We start from the raw sequence: 21,586 nt of genomic DNA, 5'->3' as shown, positions 1-21,586 counted from the left end.
ATCTGGGGGAGGAACTAAGAGTTGGTGGTACGTGGAAGGCACTAAAAGGAACCCCCCCCAACTGAAATGTAAAATCAACACCTGATGAACCTGAGGGGAAATTGACAAAGTCCCCTTAACGTGACAGCATAAAACGTGACTGCTCTCACTACTGACATAAAGGAGTCTACCAGCAACTTCAACTGGGCAAGGTACACTCCGAGTGCCCACCTTGTCAGCCTGAACACTGCCAAGGCAGGACCAGTCCCTGTGCCCCCTCCGTTCTCCTCCCAGGTTATTTAGGGCAACGCTTACAAACCACCCGGGCTGTAGACCGTTCTGTTCTTCTCCTTATAGAGGAGGGGTAACTGAGCGCGTTCCTTTCCTCTTGCTGCCTTCGAAGAATCCGACGTGGAGCTCACGGGGTACCATCACAGTGCTGGGGGCCGAGTTCCTCTCTGAAAGCTCCAGAGGACGGTCTGTGTCCTGCCTTTTTCAGATTCGGGAGTCTGTCTGCATCCCTCAGATCTGGAGTCTGTCCACATCCCTTCGCTGCTGCTCCTCCCTCCGCCTTCAAAGCCAGCAATGCAGCATCCCCCTGCCAGTCTCCCACAGTCACATCTCCCTCTCCCTCGGACATCAACCAGAAGATAGGATTTTTTTTTTCGCTCTCCAAAAACCAATTTTCAATCCAGGTGCAATATATACCCTGTTGAGAATGCACATTCTATTCAAATGGGAATAACATACCGAAGCAGAACCTATCGTTTATCTTCCACAATTTCCCTTTCTCTGCCGTGCCACAACCTTCCAGGGAGGGTGGGACTGAGTGGAGGGGAAGCTCTGACCACAGAAATCAGTGCAAGAAAGATACGTACTGACCACTCCACAAATGAGTTTTCATCATTGTTATATTAATGTTTCCACAACAGGCAATAGAAATGTTAAATTTGTCTATGAGATAAATGATCAGCTGAGAAATAAATTTCAAACACATTTTTTTCTGCATCCCCTGTATACTTAAATTAATTCAATATTCAGGTAGAGCTATATATTTATTTATTTTGTTCCTGGTTAAAATAAAGGATGTCCCTGATCTCATTCTGCCGTGGTTTTTTATTACTTTTTTTTTTTCCCCCCAATAACAAAAGCCAGGCATAAAATCAGATTTTGCTCCCAGCAGTTTAAATAGATAAACATCAGTGTGACTGTCAAAATCCAGGTTGGTTTTGTCAGGTTGAGATGAAAACCAGGATTACAGTTGAAAAAGATGAATGCGGACACTCACAGGAAAACACGCCTGGCTAATCAAGTAAACAAATACAGCATGCGCGTCCCCAGCGGAGTATGGGTAATGTTGGAATCAGCAACGTGTTTTTTTATGGTTATTTTCCCAGAACATTCTTAAAGTAATGCAGATCTTGCAAGATAGCAGAAGTACAATGTTATTAAACTTAAAATTTCATTCACTAGCATTTAAAAAGTTTTATTTTTATCATTATGAGCTCCAAATGTACACCATTGCCTCTTTCAGAAAAGTGTAGCAAACCTTAGACTAATAGGATGACATAGATCAAGGGGCGACGAGGGAGCATGACTTCAGTATCCTGAAATACCAGCAAAGTTGTGATTTTGTGTGTGTGTGTTTTAATATATTTTTATTGATTTCAGAGAAGAAGGAAGAGGGAGTGAGAAATCCAAACATCAGTGATGAGAGAGAATCATTGATTGGCTGCTTCCAGGAATCAAACCATGATCTCCTGGTTCATATGTTGACGCTCAACCATTGAACCACTCCAGTCAGGCGTGATCTTGGTTTATTGTGAACCTACTTAGTCTGGAAATCTCACCTAGAAACCTATTTTAACTCAGCTGTACGGCAGCAAAAGACATTCTTGTGGTCAAGCTTCTACTTCAACAGTATGGGATTTGTAAACAAGTTACCAATGAAAATCAGTTAAATAATGCATAGACTGGCTGCATCTGTTTGCTGACCTACAACCCTGATGAAATTGTTCTGAATTTGAGGCTGCCTATATTTTTCAATCATTCACTCCATTAGTAAAAATGCTTGCACATGGACATCCCATACATGTATATTATGTATTTGTAAATGTTAAACATGTACTTTTGTCTTAATATATTATACACTTTATAAAAATACTCTAAGATAAATTTGAAGACATTACAAAAGTTGTAAATAGAAAATCCAATAGAAATTCCATTAGTAAAAATGCTTGCACATGGATATCCCATACATGTATATTATGTATTTGTAAATGTTAAACATGTACTTTTGTACTAATATATTATACACTTTATAAAAATACTCTAAGATAAATTTGAAGACATTACAAAAGTTGTAAATAGAAATGCCAATATGTTCCTCCTGCACCCAGTGTGTTATTCTGAGCACTCTGCTCTGTAACCCATTGGTCTAGGCTTTAAGTGCTGTAGACACTTAGACGAAAAGGACCTGGAGGTCCAGAACAAGCCAGACAACTCAGCACTAGAGCAGGGACCCTGTTTCACAAAAATTTACACTCCTCACCACACCCTGGAAGGTGACTTTCAATGCAATGGCAGGTGCTCAGTGTGTTGAATCGATTGGAAAGAGAAGGTGAGAACTGAGTCAACCGTGGATGAAGGAGTGTTTATCGAACTAGAAGGAGAAGGGAGAGGGACTCCAAGTGAGCCTTATCGGGGAATATATTATCCCAAGGACAGACATCACAGAACTGGGGGAGAGGGGGGCTCTCATCAGACACCGACTTGAGCACCAACATACTGCAGAGCGGCGGGAAATGAAGTTGGCTATATATTGGAGGAGAGAGGAAAGAGAGAAGGTGGCAGGTTTCTCTGGGCCATGAAATCTAGGTGGAGGTTATCTGGATCTGATTTGCTGTAGGACAAAATATGGAACCATCAAAAGTTTTAAGATATAAATACCATCGTGATATCGATGCTTGATGAAGATTAGACTGGGAGTAGGATGCGTATTGGATGGAATGATATTTCAATTGGGTTTGAGCAGCTCTGAAGAGTCTGGGATTCTGACTAGCGTGATGGAGATGGTAATGAAGGAGAAAGCATGAAACGAAAAGTCAACTAGATATGGAGGGAGAAGGAGAAGAAATCAAATATACCCATAGATGGTCCCACCACTTGGGAAATGAACAACCTTAATTGACTTCTTAGAATGACCCCTCTCTCCTGATTTGCCAGGGTAAGTGACCTCACTTACCCTGTGTGAGGTGGTGTTTCTCTGCTCTCATTTAAAAGCTTGGGGTTCACCCTCTCACTTCAAAGTAAAATTCTTAAACATGAGTGCGGACTAACTAACTCTTCAGGAGTCCATGCTATGACTGCCTTACTTTCCTGGAAGATGCAACTTAGAAGTGGCAGTGCTTTGGGAAGAAAGGAAACATCGTGTTTCTGTGTAGGCAGGTCACAATTTCTGGTTTCCTGCAGGTGAACAATCTAGTCAACCACAAGTTGAGGACTGGCTATAAGTTCATGACCTTTTCAGTCACGTTTTTCCTATATGTGAATTTCATGGTCCTATAAGCTATGAAGGTTAGCTCTGGGATAATTGAGTCAGCTGCAAAATAATAAAGATAGACTAGAGGAGTAGGTTATAACTACGCTGGAAGAAAAATAAACCCAAGCATTTTCATCATATAACTATACTGTAATTCCGTGGGCAGGACATATGATGTATCTATGTCTGTGCCGTTCATTTTTTGAAACCTGTGTGCTCAATGACTTATTCTGAAAACTGTCTCCCAAGATGGTAAGAAATGGCCAAAAATTACATAAAGCTCACTTTCCAAATGGTGTTGTGCAGAAAACGCAGCTGCCATCTGGCCTTCTGGCTAACTTCACTTCCTTCCTTCAGGCAGATTTTATTTAATCCGGACCACACAGTTTGTCCATCTAGCTGGTTCATGAAAACACCAGAACATGAACCTGTAGCAGAAATGTCTGGCAAGTGACAGAACATTAGCTGCTGACATGAGGGCAGTTTCCCGGTCTCAGTGGCTAAGCAGGTTTCTCCTAGAGTCTGCGTGCTTGAGTGCTCTCAGCTATGAAGTCAAACCAATTATCCTTGTCATCTCTCAAAGATGACATCTGCAATGCACTTGGGACGAGGACTGCTGTTGTACCTATACCGATGCTCTAAAATTAACTACAAAAACTTTAAAACCCAGTGCTAGCTCACGGTTGACATTATCTTGGTCTACTTGAATGTTAAATGGACCTACGCCGAGTCCCATGCAAAATGGGAATAAAATTTCTATTCTCATTATATAAAACTAGAGGCCCGGTAAATTTGTGCATGGGGAAGGGGTCCCCTCATCCCAGCCTGCACCCTCTCCAATCCGGGACCCCTTGGGGGATGTCCGACTGATGGTTTAGGCCCTTACATCTCTTACAATCCTGGACTGCTGGCTCCTAATCACTCACCTGCCTGGTTGCCCCTAACTGCCTCCTCTTGCCAGCCTGATTGCCCCTCACTTCCCCCCACTGCCATCCAGGTCACCCCCAACTGTCCCCTTCCTGCTGGCCTGGTTGCCTCTCACTGCCCCCTCTGCCAGCCTAATCGCCCCCTAACTGCCCCCCCTGCCAGCCTGGTCACCCCCAACTGCACCTCCCTGCCAGCCTGGCTACCTTACTGCCCCCTCTGCTGGCCTGGTCACCTTCCTGACCCCTCTGCCAAACTGGTTGCTCCTCACAGCCCCCTCGCCAGTCTGGTCACCCCATGTAGTCTGCTTATTTCATCATTTGGTTGTCCCTCATTAACTCCCCTGCCAGCCTGGTGGTAGGCAGGCATCTTGTGAGGATATGATGGTCAATTTGCATATCACCTATTTATTATATAGATACATACTATGCTTTAAAATTTAGCCAGGGTGATGATGATGTTTATTTCTTCTTTTTCTATTTTGCTGTTTTTATTATGAGAGATGCTGACTTTTGTCAAATGTGTTTTTCCATTATCTACTGAAATAACCATGTAATTTTATCCTTTGTTAAATTAATGTAGTGTATCATATTGACGTATTTGTATATCTTGAAAATAAGTCATCCTTGCATTCTTGGGATAAGTAAAATTAAATAAAAAATAAAATAAAATTTAGCCAGGGTGTACTAAAGTGTGGAAAAAGTAACGTGGCATGGATTGGCTTTTCACATCCTTTTTAAACTAAGAAAATAAGCATTTAATGAAAAAAAAAAAAAGTCACATCAGTTCACAGTTGCTTTTCCCCCTTTCCTAGTTTCTCCAAATCAGGAATTGCTGGTCTCTGTAACTGCCTACCTGTCCCTACCAGTCCTTCACCTTCCAGAATCAAGGGTCTTGACTAGCAGGATACTGAAGTCAGAGACGGTCTGAGACCCTCTGAATTACACTGTTTGCCAATCATCTGCAAATGTTTTTGCTTCACTGTTTAAAGCGGCAGAGATGTGAAAGGCTGAGCTGAGTGTTGGAATCTGTGAACGGTGGGTTTGGCTTCCTTTCTAAGGGGCCTCACTTAGCCAGTAATGCTAAAGGCTGCAGCAGTACCCAAAGCATCGTTCCACAGACACTGCCAATGAGATGGCCCTCAGGAACAGTGCTGGCCCATCCCAAGGAGGCAGATTAGCAGGGGACACACATGTCCGAAAACTCTGGCCGTAAGATAAACGTGAATGGAACAACATTCAACATCTGTGGAGAAGGTTGGAAGATGAAGTTATTGTTTTTGAGAACATCTGCAGATAGAACTTGATACAATTTTAACCATAAACAAGATTCTAGCAAACAAATAAATTCTATGCTCCTTAAGGCATTATTAAATATTTACCAACTTGTTTCAAATTTTAAATTGCTATTAAGTCTAATTGGTACCAAGTTTATCATTCATTTGCAATAATTCCATTTCCTTCACCATTTCTTATCCAGAGCATGACATCATGGGATCAGAGGATGGAAACTGTTTCTATACTTTGGGAGGAAAAAAAAGCAATGCTTGTGATAATCCAATTCCACCCCCCCTACTTTTTAAGCTAAACACTTATAATTCTTAACACGTGTTTTTTTCTTGGTACCATTTTAACTTTAGGCTTTATGTAAAATGTGAGAATTTCCTATCTCAGAAAATGGCAGCAGTTCGTCTTGTATGACGTTCCCATGGTGTGTTCACTGCCAGTGAGCAATCTGCCTACAGCCATCAATATTATTGCTATAAATAGAGCTGTACAATGTGCTTATGTGCATGTTTATCACGTTCACTTTCAGAATTGTGTTATTTAGGCTTTGATCCAAAAGGTCAACACATGAAAAGATCGAAAGATATTAAATAGGGTTTTTGATGAGATTCAAATGTACTTTGTAGATACAGATAATACCCATTTATCAAGAATGAAATGACTACTAGTAGTCAGTCCAAAGCACAGATGGAAATATGCTACTGGTGTTGGGATTAGGCCTATGAACAGAAATATAGTTCATGAATTTTACTAATGATTTAATCAACCACTACATAGATGTTTCTCAGCCAAGGTGTAATATCTTACCATTCGGGTTTCTAAGTGTGTTACTTAGGTGCACACACAGGACCCTCAATCGCTAAAGCAATAAGGTCCAGTCATCTAATCTTCACCTTCCAGACTCAAGGGTCTTGAAGAGCAGGATACTGAAGTCAGAGATGGTCTGAGACCCTCTGAATTACGCTGTTTGTCAATCATCTGCAAATGTTTTTGCTTCACTGTCTAAAGCGGTGGAGATTGAGCATTTGTGTGTACATACAAAAACACTCACGCGTATAAAAATATGCACGCACAATGTACTGTGGAGTAACAGGAGAACCCAATCCAGAATGAAATGCTGAGTTTCTAGTCCTGCTTCCAGCAGCTCAGAAATGTCATGTTCTCTGAGTCCCCGATGCACCACCGGTGAAGAGCGTGTGTGAACACCTATGTAACACTGAGACATAAAGACTAAACAACCAGGAGGGTTGTGTGTGTGCATGTGGTCACCACAGCTCAACCCATTCACATGCACGTGTAAATGAACAAGGGCTGTTTTCCTCATCTCTCTCACAGACAAGGGTTTTTTTATTTTATTTTATTTTTTTTAAGGATACTGTTAAGTCTAAGTGAATAAAAGTAAACGAAGTTGAAAAGAATCACGTTGATTGGGAGTCCAGCTGGGCCTGTTCAGGAGCCGTCTCTGGGGTCAGGGCCAAGTGCGCCTGCCGGACACAGTGTCCTCCCTGCCTTGGAAACCAGCTTTCCCAGGGAGCCCAGGTTTTCCACGGGCAGTTTCCATGGCGCTGCCCAGCCGCTCTGGCACGGCGGGGGACGGGAGGGGGGACGAAGGCCCAGGAGGAGACATGAAAGGGACCCTGGAAAGGACGGATGGAGGGAGGGCGGCCTTTTATGTCCACCGAAGACTTGTTTGTCAAGTTCTTGTAAGCCGGGGGTTGTACGCATACCCGACCATACGTTATTACGATTTTCTAAAAAGTCATTCACAGCTGACATTTCCTAAATGTCATGTTTAGCTACAAAACACAGCCCTGGCAGGACGTCAAGGTACTGCCTTTGTTGCTAAAACCGGGTTTGTTTGGGCACAGCAAATAGCTAACAAACTCGCGGCTGTTTTCCCGTAAATTGAAAAGCATTTTCTCGCGTATCCCAGATAGCACTTTAAAATGCATCCACGGACAGTCAAAGGCGACTTGTATTTTCTGCAAACAGCCCAAACTGGAAAGGAAGGACCGTAACCAGAGTCCTTGGCAATGACTGGCCTCCTCCATTGGCCAGGGCCTCCCAGGCACAGGACTGAAGCAGGTGGAGATGGACCAACGGGGACTTTTAAATTTTAACCCATTTATTTATTTTTTTTATGGATTATTTTTTAAAGTTATCTTTATTGCTGAGAATTTTACAGATGTCCCCCTTTTCTGCCGGAGCTGGTGACAACCGCACAAGACCCGTGGCTCCATTTCCGGGCTCACGGACGCGGAGGCTGAAGCCATCTCAGCACACAAAGATCATCAACAGCCTTTCCTCTTAAGAACCAAGGGCCTTCCCTCCCGTTCCTGGCCTCGGCCGATGGATCTTGTCCAATGTGGGATCAAAGAGAGGGTCTGAGCTAATAATTCACATTGTTAAAATTATGGACACGGGCAAATAATTACTCATGGTTAGCTAAGCAAAGGTTTGCTCCGACCTGCCTTCCCTGAAGCGACTCCTCTCAAAAACAAACTCCCGGGCAAATGATTAACGCCAGCGAGCCCGCCTGCCATCGAGAGGGTGGCTCGGCCACGGAGTGTGGACCAGGGTCTCTGCCCAAGGCCCGCTTCGACATCTGTGGCATGTTCTCTTCTGGCTAGAAAGAAAGCCAGACTTTGGCCAAGAAAACGTCAAAGCGGTAGTTCCCTACCACAGGGCGGCAATTTTCTTTTTCAGACTGCAGCACCGAACTTGTAGAAGTCACTGTTTCAGCGAGAGATGATTATGTGTTTATTTCTCAAGAACAACGTGTCCCAGTGGGAAACACCTTCAGAATTGTTTTTTTTAGGGTTTAGCTAAAAAGGGGGTGTGGCAAGACAAGGGATGTTGAGATGCCAAGTCTGGGAGTCCGGGTGGCGCAGCCATGGGCTGAGGGTGGTGAGGGTGGTGAGAAGGCGATGGGATGCAGGGACCACCTCCATGTGCTCTCTTTCTCCCCCGGGGAGGGCAGTGACTCTGCAGAGGGAGAGGTGATTTTCCCAACAGGCAGAGCTCAGCAGATGTGTGTGGGTTGGTTCTGGCCCTTGACGAGCAGCCAGGAATGAGACTGCCTTTACGTCTCACCAAATATATCCACCCAAGCACAGAGGGGCCTCCACTGGAGTTGCGCAATCAAGATCCCACATTTCGACGCGGGGCTCGTGCTGTTTCGGGAAAGTTTAAAGGGAGCCAAATTTCTATTTGCAGAACTGTTCTCAGATGTGGCTGACAAATCACCATGGGCTTTTTCATCCCCTCTTCTTTGCAACGTCTGAGATCCAGGGATTCCGAAAATGATGCTGGGTCTCCATCCGGAAGTCCGTGACCGCGGCCAGATGGCATCTTCCCCGCGGGGCACCGGCCACAGCCCAACTGCCCTTCCCCTGAGGCCGCCCCTGCCACGCTCGGCACGCAGAGGCTCTGGTCCAGCTAAGAGCACACGCTCAGAAGCTCCCCGTGGGCTCTGTGTGTGTCTATGTGGGTGTTCCCCCATCCCCCGCTTTTTCGGTGCTTCTCTTTCCTTCCAGAAGCAGGTCTTTCTGTGCTGTTAATCCTCTTGGAATGCGGCTCTTATCACCACCCCGAAGAATTCATTACCCTTCTGCCCTCCCCGTCCCCAGGCCCCGGAGACCAGGAACAAGGGCGTGATTGTCCGGGAGCTGCCCCCTGAGTTCAGGTGCGCTGGCGCCCAATTCCTGCGCAGCCGGCTTTCCCACAATCAAAAGGGAAGGCGGGGGGGGGGGGGGGGGGGGGGGGGGGGAGGGGGGGGCACTAATCCTGCCTCCCTCTGCAAGGGGGCGGAGGGAAAGGCCCTGGGGACAGAGGCTGAGCCCCCTGCCATGGAATGCAGCCCCGGGCTTAGGGAAGAAAAGAAAGGCACAGGTTTGCAGAGCATTCAGTGCAGCCTGAGACCAGTCCCACCAGCCCCCTGGAGCGAAGTGGGAGAGGAAGACGGCCCCTTCGCCTTTATTTTCTCAGCTTCTGCTGCTTCCACAGTGGCTTCAGAGCGAAGTGTTTTCTGCTTCATGGAGGGCTGGCCAAACGCAGTTTATGTCTTCCAGAGCACGCCCTCTCCTACGGCCCTTAAAACCATCAGCTTGGCTTCCAGGAGAAGGCCGGCTCGGAACACACAGGCAGCACGCAGTGGGCTGTAAACCACGGAGCATCATCACGTGGTCTGGCCATTAACAGAAAGTGTGGGGCCCAGAACCGCTCCGGTCTCTGGCTCTTTCTTCAAGCACGCAAACACGAAACCGAGATGGGCCCTGGAATGGGAAACTCCCCAAAGCAGAACGGGAGCCAAACAGACGGGGGAAGAGATGTAACAGCACTCCCAGAATCCATTAAAGGCAGCAGAAGGCAACCATTAGAAGGATGGCACTGAATTAGGCCCACCCCCCATTCAAGAACTATGTCCAGGGGCAGGTCTTTATAACCAATCCATCCCCCCCCCCCCCCCCCAGCTATTTCTAGGACCCGCTACTTCCTGAATAAAGGCCACAGGACCACCTTCCGCTCAGGGATGCATTACCGTTAGCTGCGCGTTCACAAGGCTCAACTGGAGCTGCATCACAGTGAAAGCTCAGCTCCTAATCCCTCACTGGAGGGACTGGGGGAGGCGAGGACAAAACTTTTAACGCGCCGTCCCTCATCCTAAGGCTGTGTACGTCAGCCATCAATCCTGAAAACAGTGCCGGGGAATCCCTTTGGTAACAATTATGCCCGTCAGCACCGGGAGCAATGCAGTATTAACGAAAATATGTCAGGGGTTGGAGGAAAGTTACTGATGGGCTAATATATTTACTTCTTTTAGGGGAAATTTTAGTCTTGAGAAAATAAAATATGGGCCATTCACTGAATTTTTATTTCTCGGGATTTTGACAAGCATCTCGCCTTCCGATGTTTGTAGGGCAAACACACTGCTGCAGTCGGAAACCCCCCACCATGCGTTAGGTTTATTTACTTAGCAAACATTCATTCCTCCGCGTCCCGCACGCAGGCACGGGAAGGACAGTGTCTGCTGCTCAGCGCATCCAGGAACACACACACACAGGGGGATGCTCGGCACCTCCTCCCGGAAGTGCTCTGCTGCTGCAGAGACATGCTCCCTGCCTGCCCCTGGGAGCCCTCGTGGATTTCCACCCCTGACTTCACGTTTAAGGCCCTCTCACCCGCGTGAGTGTGATCCACGCCCGAGGCTGACTCTTGGAGATAACGCAGACCTGAGACTGGCCTCTCAGAAGGTTCTGGGCAGACACTGGGCACATGGTGTGTTCTTCGCGGAGGGTCACTCCTCACCCGTGAGAACTGAGATGTCCGGGGCCCATTCTCCGTGTGACTCCAGGCCAGGGTCCTCCAGACTCCCCCGCCCCCCATAATTAAATAAATAAGTGAAATTAACTGTGCTCAGCCCTGGGCAGACAGGACTCCTTATACTGGGGTCCATGAGGGCCTTGTATGAAGAGAATGAAGGTGGGGGGAAAGGCTGTTGACCTTCTGGAGGGAGGAACAGTGGTGAACAGATAAACTAATCTCCGTTTCCTTCCCAAACCCACGAGGATGGGGAGAAAGAAAGAAGAAGGTATAAGCCCGAAAGACAGCACATGGGGGAGGGGACAAAAAGGGCTGAGACACGGCCCAACAATTCTTTTTTTAAAATATATATATTTTATTGATTTTTTACAGAGAGGAAGGGAGAGAGATAGAGAGCTAGAAATGTCGATGAGAGAGAAACATCGACCAGCTGCCTCTTGCACACCCTTTACCGGGGATGTGCCCACAACCAATGTACATGCCCCTGACCGGAATCGAACCTGGGACCTTTCAGTCCGCAGACCAATGCTCTACCACTGAGCCAAACCGGTTTCGGCATGGCCCAACAATTCTTAAAGAGTGAAAGCAAACAGACGGAGACTTGGGGCGCACCGACAAGAATACAAAGGAGCAGCCAGTGGGTTGGCCCACCCCAAACTCTGGGAAGATCAGGAGGTGACAGATCCCCCCCTTCCTAGCAGCCAGGCCTAGGGGATGTGGGCGGCTTATTCTCTAGAAAAGCCGACCCCGAGAGGCTGGAGACTTAGGCCGAGGGAACAGTGTGGGTGCCAGGCTGGACACAGGGGCATAGCAGGGAGCCTGGGCACAGGCAGGGAGGCCTCCAGCCCTTCCCCCATCGACAGCTTAGCTGGTGCCACGCAGGAGACGTGGGTTCAGTCCATGGGGGACGTGAAGGCACCACTGGGAAGGCCTGCGTGTGCTGACATTTGGAGATAACAAGGATGGTAAATTTGATTTGCTCACAGGAACGACTTCCTTTCTGTCAGTGGCTGATGTGACTGGCGATGATCAGACCAGAGGAGAGGTTGGAGGATAACCGGCAGGCCAGCGGCTGCCGTCATTGCTTCCCTGACCTGGGCACCAGGAACCTGGGTGTGGGTCCTGCTGGTGTCACTGACCCTTCACCAGGCCTAGGAGTTACTTTTCCTTCCTAGGTTCCAGTCTCCGCATTTGTAAAATGAAGGGTAAGGGTCCTAGGGTCATGGTCCTCGGGGTCATGTTATTCTGTGATGCTCCCTCTTCCCAGCAGGTCTCAAACGACAGACAGAGGGCCAGGGGTCTTCGACATGGTACCACCCGCGGCCTGAGGCTTTGCTGACCACTTGCGGGTCTGGCCACGTCCACAGCAGGTGGCTGCTGTGCTTAGATGTGATGCAAGGACGCCATTCTTCCACAAAGGCTGTTCGCAACAGCCCTCCACCCCGAGCACAGGACAGCACCCCGAGCACCTACGATACACCCGTCAACTCTCCATTTCCCCACATAACAAAGCAGAGGCACTGCCAGAGGGAGCCAACCCAAGGTCTTACTTTCACACATTATTACTGTCTTAATGAAACTCGGGAGGAAAAGAAAAGCGTGAAAAACTCAACACCCTTCTCTCTTTTTAAGGTCAACGTTGAAAACGGAATAATCGTTAACATTTACCGAACACTTAAGGTAGGTCTGAGGCACTGGGGCCGGAAGTTCTACCTGTCTTTCTTCATCAGATTCTCACATACCCCCATGTCACAAATGAGGAAATGGGGCTCCAAGAGCTTAAGTGATCTCCTGGTACCCATGGAGGGGCCAGCGGCAGACCTAGGTCTGAGCTCAGCCAGCCAGTGCCCCCGCTTCAGCCAAAAAGTTTTCCCGCAGTCCATCCTCCAATGCCCTTTCCCGTGGCTCCCAAGGGCTGACACGATTGGCCCTTCTGCTGGCAAGCGAGGAGGCAATCTCAGAAATCAATACTGGCTCCTGCGAGGAGCAGCCTTGCCCAAAGCTAATTGAAAGCCATCTGAACATTTTCAGAGCTGTGACCATTATCATCTATCTTGTTGCATACCATGTCCCAACATGCCTCTGTAGTAAATCACTTCCAAATCACTTCTCCATGCTCCCCATACTGAACAGAATGCCACACAATCTTTTTTTTTTTTTTTTTTTTGGTCATGGCCGGGTAGCTCGGAGTCTAAGCTCAGGGCACTTGGCACTGTGACTACCTAACAGGTGGCTTGCTGACATTACTGTTTGAAAGTACCACTTTTCCAGGGTTTACTGCAAATCATCCTAAATTCCATCCAGCTCTAACTTGTTACACAACTTAATGCTTAGAAACAATATCCTCTGCAGCTAGTCAACAAGCTGGACTGGAGAATACAGTTGGTTGGGGTTTAAAAAAATTGTTGGCAAAGCTTCATTCTACCCTTTCCGACAGCCATGGACAGTGTGGTAATGGGGAAGAGAAGTTGTATGGCTTATTACGAGAACTAGTTTGGAAAACTGAAAGATATATATATGTTGATATCTAACCTGGGTCAATGGTGTGGGCTTGGGACTTCGATTTCACTTACCATAAATGAACCCAATGACCAAATCATTGATCAGTATAACTTTGCAAACCAAACGATCCTTTACCTGGTTACTAGGGAGTATAATAACTTGGAGAATACACTGGTAAACTTGGTGGGGTGATGGGTGATGGTGGTTTGATCATCCAGTATTGTCCACCTACTTCTCTTGGCCACAAAAGCTCTATTTTGCTTTGGGGGGCCGAGAGAAGACACCTCCAGGAGGGGCCTCAGGGTGGGAGAGCGACCAGGAGGCACCACCAGCACATCATTCCGTGCGTCTCTGGTATGGGTTTGCTGTACTCAAAACGGGCAGGCAGGCCAAGGAGAAGCAAGTCTTTGTCTGACCATAAGGAAACTGGACTTTCTCTTTGCGAGGCTTGAATGAAGAGGATGGAGGGACTACCGTGGCCTCAGACATCTCGTGAACATGTGGAGCTCGGAAAGGGCCAACCTAGAGGAACCGGAGGGAGTGGTCACGAAATGCACAACCTATTCTACTCCCACCGGGGAGGGCTCCTGGAAGTCCCAACCACTAACCATTTCTTTGTTGGCCCCTCGCTGCAAGGGAGGGTGGGAAATGCAGTCTTTTGGCTGGGCATGTTGCCTCCCTGAATAAAATCAGTGTGTGTTAGGAAGGAACAGGAAAGAATGGGTATTGGATGGGCAATTAATAGTCTCTTTTGTGACCTGTTTGGGTTAGGTTCTGTAAGAGAGTTGTTACATATTTTAGGATCTATAAGTAGAGTATGAGACCAAGCTAACATACACAAGTATTTGATTTGTAAAATCTTTCATTAAGGTAGTCTGATTTTTCTTTTATAATAAATTCATTTGAAATTATTATTCAATTTTAAAATATGGTATTTACAATTAAAAACGCGGGATTGGCAAGTACCTGCAGCAGCCCAATTTGGCATACTCAATGTAGAAACTGAGAAAAGTGCTGCTAAAAATGTTAAATATCCTAATTTCTTCCTAAATTATAGAGATAAATCACACTCCATATTTATGAGTCCACTGTCTCAGGGCAGGAGTTTTTCTGCTTCGAATTATGCCTTCGGCTTCTCCAGGTTAGGTTAGAAACGGTTATAAATGTAGGTACCTTCAAATTGACATTTACTTCCCAGGGGATAGCTTTAAAGTTGGAGATTAATGGAAATAGCTGCTTTTAAGAATTTTTTTTACTAGTCACAAAGACACATCATTCGTTAGAGGATATAGAGAATGCCAAAATGAGATTCTCTCTGAAATTACTTAGTGTGGCATGAGAAGAGGAAGATACCCAAGAAAACAGCCGTTTGCTGGACCAGGAGAGATAAGCAGGGCGACACCGGATTGGACTGTTCACAGGGTTCTGCCTCCAGCCCCGAGTTACGTAGGCAACAAGAAAATTATCCTTTGTGGGTCCTTTCACACAATTTCAGAGCTGGAAGGAAGCTTGAAAATCACCAAATTTGACTCTTTCCCTTTGCAAGAGGAGAATTTCAGACCTAAAAGATGTGTCACCTCTCTAAAGTTCTACAAGTTCATGGCAGAATCAGACTCAAAAGACAGGTTTCCTAACTCGTGACGCAATACTCTGTCCACTAATTTCCATCCCAAAGTTACAGAATGAGGAAGTTGGTCTACCAGATGTGTTTTGTGATTTACTTCTATGTTTACTGTAAGTTCATCCTGAAATTATATTTTCAAAGGTAGGAGAAATTTACTATAATACCATGATATGTGCCAAGAGTGATTAATGAGGAAAAACATACACTGAGTGGCCAGGTTACTATGATCTCTGAACACATAATAATCTGGCCACTCAGTGCATATCCTATATAATAAAAGGCTAATATACAAATTGTCCCCTAGACCAGAAGTTCAACCAGCAGGCAGGCCGGCTAACCACCCATGTCCCCTCCCCCTGGCCAGGCTGGCCGGACCCCACCCATGCACGAATTCATGCACCAGGCCTCTAATAATACGCGCGCGCACACACACACACACACACACACACACACACACACTCGAGTGGCCAGATTATTATGAGTTCAGAGATCAGAATAATCTGGCCACTCAGTGTATATCTTGCTCCACTGAACTAAACCGGGACCAGGGTGTGTGGACAGACATGGTCCTCCTTGGTACCTGAGGAAAGGGCTAAGAGGTTGCCAGGGTTTAGCAGCTGGTGGGACCTTTCCTTCGAATGGAAGTGAATTCCTTGTCACTGTTTCAACTGCTTCCCCCCTACTGCTGACCTTCCCCTGAAACACAGACTTCTCAAAGTTCAAAACGAGGGTACCCGGCAAGTGATGGAAAAACTCGGTCATACAAAGGCCTCTCTTAGAAGTGGCAGAAGACAGAAACAAGGACAAGCTTGCGGGGTGGCTAGTGTGAGTGCACTACAAATAATAAGGTGGGTTCTTCTTCATATACATGCATCACTCGGCAGCTTGTGCATACGAGACATGCAGGACATACCCCACTCAGCAGGTTTGTGGTCGGCAAACTGTGGCTCACAAGCCACAGGCGGCTCTTTGGCCCCTTGAGTGTGGCTCTTCCACAAAATACCACGGCCTGGGTGAGTCTATTTTGAAGAAGTGGCGTTAGAAGAAGTTTAAAAATTTGGCTCTCAAAAGAAATTTCAATTGTTGTACTGTTGATATTTGGCTCTGTTGACTAATGAGTTTGCCGACCACGGCTCTAGGTAAATCCAGAAAGTGTGGGCCTGGGGTTTGGGAGTAGGAAGAAACCCCATGGAGGGTCTGATGAGTGGCGCGTTCCTGCATCTTGCAGAGATTAGGAAGAAAGCGAGTAATCTCTGCCACATCAGGGATGAAAGAGCAGTCACTGCTCTGAAGTCAGGGCACTCCAGCTGAAATCTGTTTACAAATGTGCCCAGCCGGGAAGCATCACGTGAGGCCATCCAGACTCACTCACATTCAGATGGCTTGTTTTCCTTTTCCAAGACAAAGAAACTTGGTTCTTTGTTACATATAAGAGCAGTATCTGTTTAGAGTAGGAAAAGTAAGGACAGAGTTTTATAAACAAAGAAAGGAGAGCATTTTAAATAGCCACAATTTTACAAGCCAGGAAGGGAACCACTTTACAAACCAGGTCACTTTCCAGGAATACACCGATAGGTAAACAAAAATGTGAGCGTACTGTGCACACTTGTGTGTGTTTTAAACATGATTTTTTTTCCCCCATTTAACAATATATAGTGAGCATCTTTTCATTATCCATGTGCATCCACATCACCTGTAATAGCTGGGACAGTGTTTCATATTTGACTGCAACGTAATATAGTTCACCCAGCTGCCATTGTACATGTAAGCACTTTCCTCGTTACCCCTTTATAAACAGTGATGTGATTAATAGCTTTAGGACTAAAACCTCTGACACGTCCTTAATTACTTCCTTAACATAAGCTCCTATAAATAAAAGTCCTGTGACAGAACGGTGAACTCATTTTAAGGGATTAAAAAAAAAAAAAAGCACATTGCCAAACGACCCTCTGCGTGGGGATCATAGAGTTCAATTTGCTTGAGTTACATGTACATCGCTCGCATTGCTCAGTTCAGCCCTCCGTGAAGAGAAAGCCCTGGGGCTCACTGGGGTTGGCCGAGTGTGACAGACATGCTTACATCTGTACTTCTTTTTCTTTTTTTAAATTTTTTTAATTGATTTTTCACAGAGAGAAGAGAGAGGGATAGAGAGTTAGAAACTTCAATGAGAGAGAATCATCCATCAGCTGCCTCCTGCACACCCCCCACTGGGGATGTGCCCCCAACCAAGGTACATGCCCTTGCCTAGAATCGAACCTGGGACCCTTCAGTCCGCAGACCGATGCTCTATCCACTGAGCCAAACCGGTCCCAGCATCTGTACTTCTGATGAATGGTAACTATAGGTGCCTTAATCAACTAAATGGGTTTAAACTAGTGAAAGGAGTTTTAGGGGTAAAATAGGCAGGAGTAGGGAGTTTTAGGAATAAAGAGGGTCCATGGGGGAGGAAGGCAGAGGTGAGGGCTTCGAGCTGCCAAAAGGCATTTGTTCACTGAGGAAAACAAAGCTGCCACAGGAGAAGGGGAGAGGAAGACACCTGTTCACAGAAGACAGGGAAAAGCCCAGGGTGTGGGGAGCAAGAGGAAGCAAACTTTCACAGAGGACAGAGAAATGCCCACGAATGGGGGGCGGAAGAGGAAAACAGATCTTCACAGGAGGTAGAGAGTTCTATCCCTGAAGTTGGGATGGAAAGAGGGGAACACCACATGGGCTGTGGGCTTTGAAGCTGATGTTCTACCAATCAGAAGGCAGCATGAAGAAACAGAGACCTGCAGCCTTTACAAACCTCAGCAAAAGAGAGCTTGGGGGGTTACCCCCTGAGACCCCCTTCCGCTGCTGCGGAGTCTGTACTTGCTTCCAATAAATTTCCCCCCTTTCCATGGACCACCTTTTGTCCATGGCTTCATCCTTCGCATCCATTTGGACAAGAACTGGGGGAAGAAATTGCCCTTGCATCCGCTCAGGGAACAAACCTGCTCACAAGGAGCTCCCTGATTACTGCCAGCCATAACCGACATACTTGTCCCAGCCAGACTCTTTCTTTGGGATTGGATGCTTTCTTGCCCCCCCCCCCTCCCCCTACCTCCATATTATGCAGTCTTACTCAACAATATTTTCAAATAGTCTAGATGGCCAGTCCCTGGTAACATGCTCCCCGTGCTCTGATTACAGGCACCAGCTAGAAAACCCAGCATGCGGATCAAGCTCCCGATTAGATGCCAGAGCCAGCCTGCAGTTTGACATTTTAGTGAAATGACAGAAACAGCACCTGAAGTTCAGGCAAAACCAACAGGGACCCCTGCAAGACTGGGGACCCGAAGTGGACTGTGCTGTCAGACCACAAGCTGCCTTTTTTGAGCGTGGTATTCATTCCACCTGACTCCAAAATGGGACTTAAAGGAGCTTTTCTTCTTAAATGTTTTTTCTAAATTGGACATTTTCACATCACCGAGGCTGCCAACTTCTTTCCGAACATAAGGATATTCTTCTATCATAACTGCCTGCTATATTTGGACACTGAATGGCAGGATATTGTTCTCATCCAGAAAAGAGGGGAAAATGGCTCATTATGATCACGAATCCTGCCTGGAAGACACCCCCCCAACAGAGCGTCCCTGGGATGCAACACCAGCCCCATAAAAAACCCAGCAAGAACTCCATTTCCAGGCCACATTCAAGAAGCTCCAGAGAATCCCAAAAAGTCAGCCTTCGGGCTATTCACCTCCCGGAGGGAGGAGAGGAAGTCAGGTCTCCCAGGAGCTGACTTGAGAGCCTGTGAGACGTGAAGGGCCGGGACCCGGGAGCAGGGAAAGCAGGCCCAGCCTCAGAGCAGGAGGCCCAGCTGCTAACTAGATCCGGCCTTCCCTCCGGCCCACGGGGCTCCTCAGCCTCCTCTGCTCCTCCTTCCCAGGCCTCCTGCCCGCATCGCCCACCGCACTCAGGGGCCGGCTCTGGTCTCCTCTCCACATTCTTTTTAGTGCGTGGCCCTTCCAAATCCTCACCTTAGGACTCCTCTCCACCTCCATTCCATTGCTCAAAACCCCGAATCGTTTCTGTTTCGGGGTCGCATGCTGAAAAGACATGGTCCCAGACCCCATATTCCACACTAAAGGCACTTCAAGCCAAGTCCCCAAGGAGCAGACACATGGCAGAAAGCTACCTTTTGTGATTTAGAGAAAAAAGGAAGGGGGTGTTAAGCGCTACATTGATGGGGGTGAACGTCATTAAAGCGCTTGGCACATGACGAGTTCGATGCTGAGACCTGCCCATGTTCTACAGACTCACACATGCCTGTTTCCATCTGACCCGGCAGGGTATCCAAGGAGCCAGGGCCATGCCAGCAGGAAGGCCCACCTGGCCAACAGGAAACAGCATGTGGACAGGTCGCCCAATGTTTCTGTTTCCCAGTCCACCGAGCCCTTCCGAATAAGGATGTTATTGGATCCTCACCACAACGTAGTGAGGCCGACGCTCCCCGAGGGTCCATGGCGCACCGGGGTCATTCAGGCAGCTTGCTGGGGGGTGAGCATGTGGGCATGGAAGCGGACACCGAGGTTCAAGGCTAGGCCCTGACCACCGGCCATTCGGTGACCGCGGGCCGGTGACTTCACTCTGCCTCAGTGTATCTACGTCAGAAAGCAAGATGTAGGTACGTCCCACCTCCCAGGGCTGCGGCGAGGACCCGTGAAGACATTAAGTCAGTTGAAGGATCAGGATGTCAGTCAGCCGGAGCCTGGCATACAGTAAGCTTTTCAGGAACGTTGGCCAGACTCAGTTCCCAGAGCTAAGTGCTTGAAGGCCGGTGAGGCATCCTTATCATGAACAAGTACAGCGCTCCTGTGATTCATCATTTTATCAGCAGAGAAATTAGCTATTTCTCACAAAAGGAAACCTTGAACTGGATATAATGACTCAAAAAGTCAGAAAAGGGCAAAAGTTCAAGTGTGGCTTCTTAAAAGAACCTCATTTCTTCTTGCTTCCAGAAAAATACTGCACGTGATGTAAGCGTTTCCAGTCATTTCGGAGCACAATGGAAGGTCAAGCTACATGGCAGTAATATTTGCCCAGCGCATGGTGACTCATGGGGGGGTGAAGGGGAGTCCCTGGTCCTCCATGCAGACAGCGAAGCACTTCTCTGGGCCAGCAACCACCCCTCCCCCCAAGCTCTCCCACACCCTCCACGTGCCCCTCCTCTGAGGAGAGGAGAGGAAAGATGGGGCCCCCGGGGAGTGCTGTGGGAAGATCAGTGTCTCCCAGCGGAGAGGACGGTGGGAAACCCGCAGAGGAATGAAACTGAGCGCTTGTTAAAACGTCTAGTTGGTGTGTGTGGCTGTGGCAGCAAAGAGGAGGCTGATGTGCAGAGAGTGGTGTGGGAGGTTGGGGAGGAACAGAGGGACCAACGGGGTGGGCTGGAGTAACGGCCCCAAAAGAACCAGCCCTTGCCTCGGAAGATACCAGAGGCGCCGCGGGCCGGCAGGTGGCACAGAGGACCACACACGAGAAGCAGGACACGCGGGGCCTGACAGCTGGCCTGGCTGAGGCTCCTGACGCATCCACAGAGCTCAGATGTGATGGGGGCCGAGGTTCCTTCTAGAAACAAAACCTCCTTCTAGCATCATGGACACTGCTTCCAGTGGCACTGTGGGGGCGGGGGAGTTCAAGTCGGGGGCAGTGGGAAGGAACTCACATGGGGAACTCGGGGTAGGACACAGGAGTTACATGGGAAAGAGGAAATTTCCCTTGAAACAGGAACATGCTCGCCACTGACAAGTTACAGACTGCTGTCAGCCCCGCTCTGCAGGCCACGGGTGTGGACACAACTAACTGATTACACCCGTGTCACACTTTGAAAGTGGGAAAGAATTTTTATAACAGGGATCTTCTGTCCGGTGAATGTTTTTCAGGCCCCAACAAGACATGCTGTTCATATTATGATGAGTCCCTAAGAACCGACTTTATGTTACTGCAAACTGCTTTGTTTTTTTTTCATCTATAATTACTACTCCTACAAGTTTATCTATAAATACTATACATAAATGCAAAAATGGTGGGTTTTCGGCTCTGAATCTATTCTAAAATATCTACTGCTTTTCCAGAATGGCTGATGAAATACAATCTGCGTGCACTGAACTAGGTGTGAGGTTGAGGATACTCTTGCCTAGACCATTAGGCATCTCTCTTTAGGAAGTTCCTATATTCCTAGACTCTCAGACAATCTCAGTGGGAACCACAGAGGAGCAATTATTTTTAAAAAAGTGTATTAAAGGATATCCCTTAAGGGGTCTTTAAAAACAGCTCTGAATAGCATAAACAGGAGGCATGCGAGAAGGTGATGAGGAGAGTGAAGCCGGAATGGCCGTGGCCCATTTCCAGCCGGCACAGAGGAAATGAGCTAACGCCGCTGCCAGC

General features: G+C 47.4%; 1 protein-coding gene across 5 annotated transcripts in view; it reads right to left on the bottom strand.

Moving 5' to 3' along the window:
• The window catches only part of SPATS2L (spermatogenesis associated serine rich 2 like), a 137,704-nt gene that overhangs the window by 86,181 nt on the left and 29,937 nt on the right, over positions 1-21,586 (bottom strand). The window lies entirely within an intron of this gene.

The sequence above is a fragment of the Pipistrellus hanaki genome (genome assembly GCF_964339955.1).
Source record: "Pipistrellus hanaki genome assembly, chromosome: 8".
Classification (NCBI taxonomy): Eukaryota; Metazoa; Chordata; class Mammalia; order Chiroptera; family Vespertilionidae; genus Pipistrellus; species Pipistrellus hanaki.
Note: the sequence above shows the minus strand (reverse complement) of the source record. Positions and strands in the feature narration are given on the sequence as shown.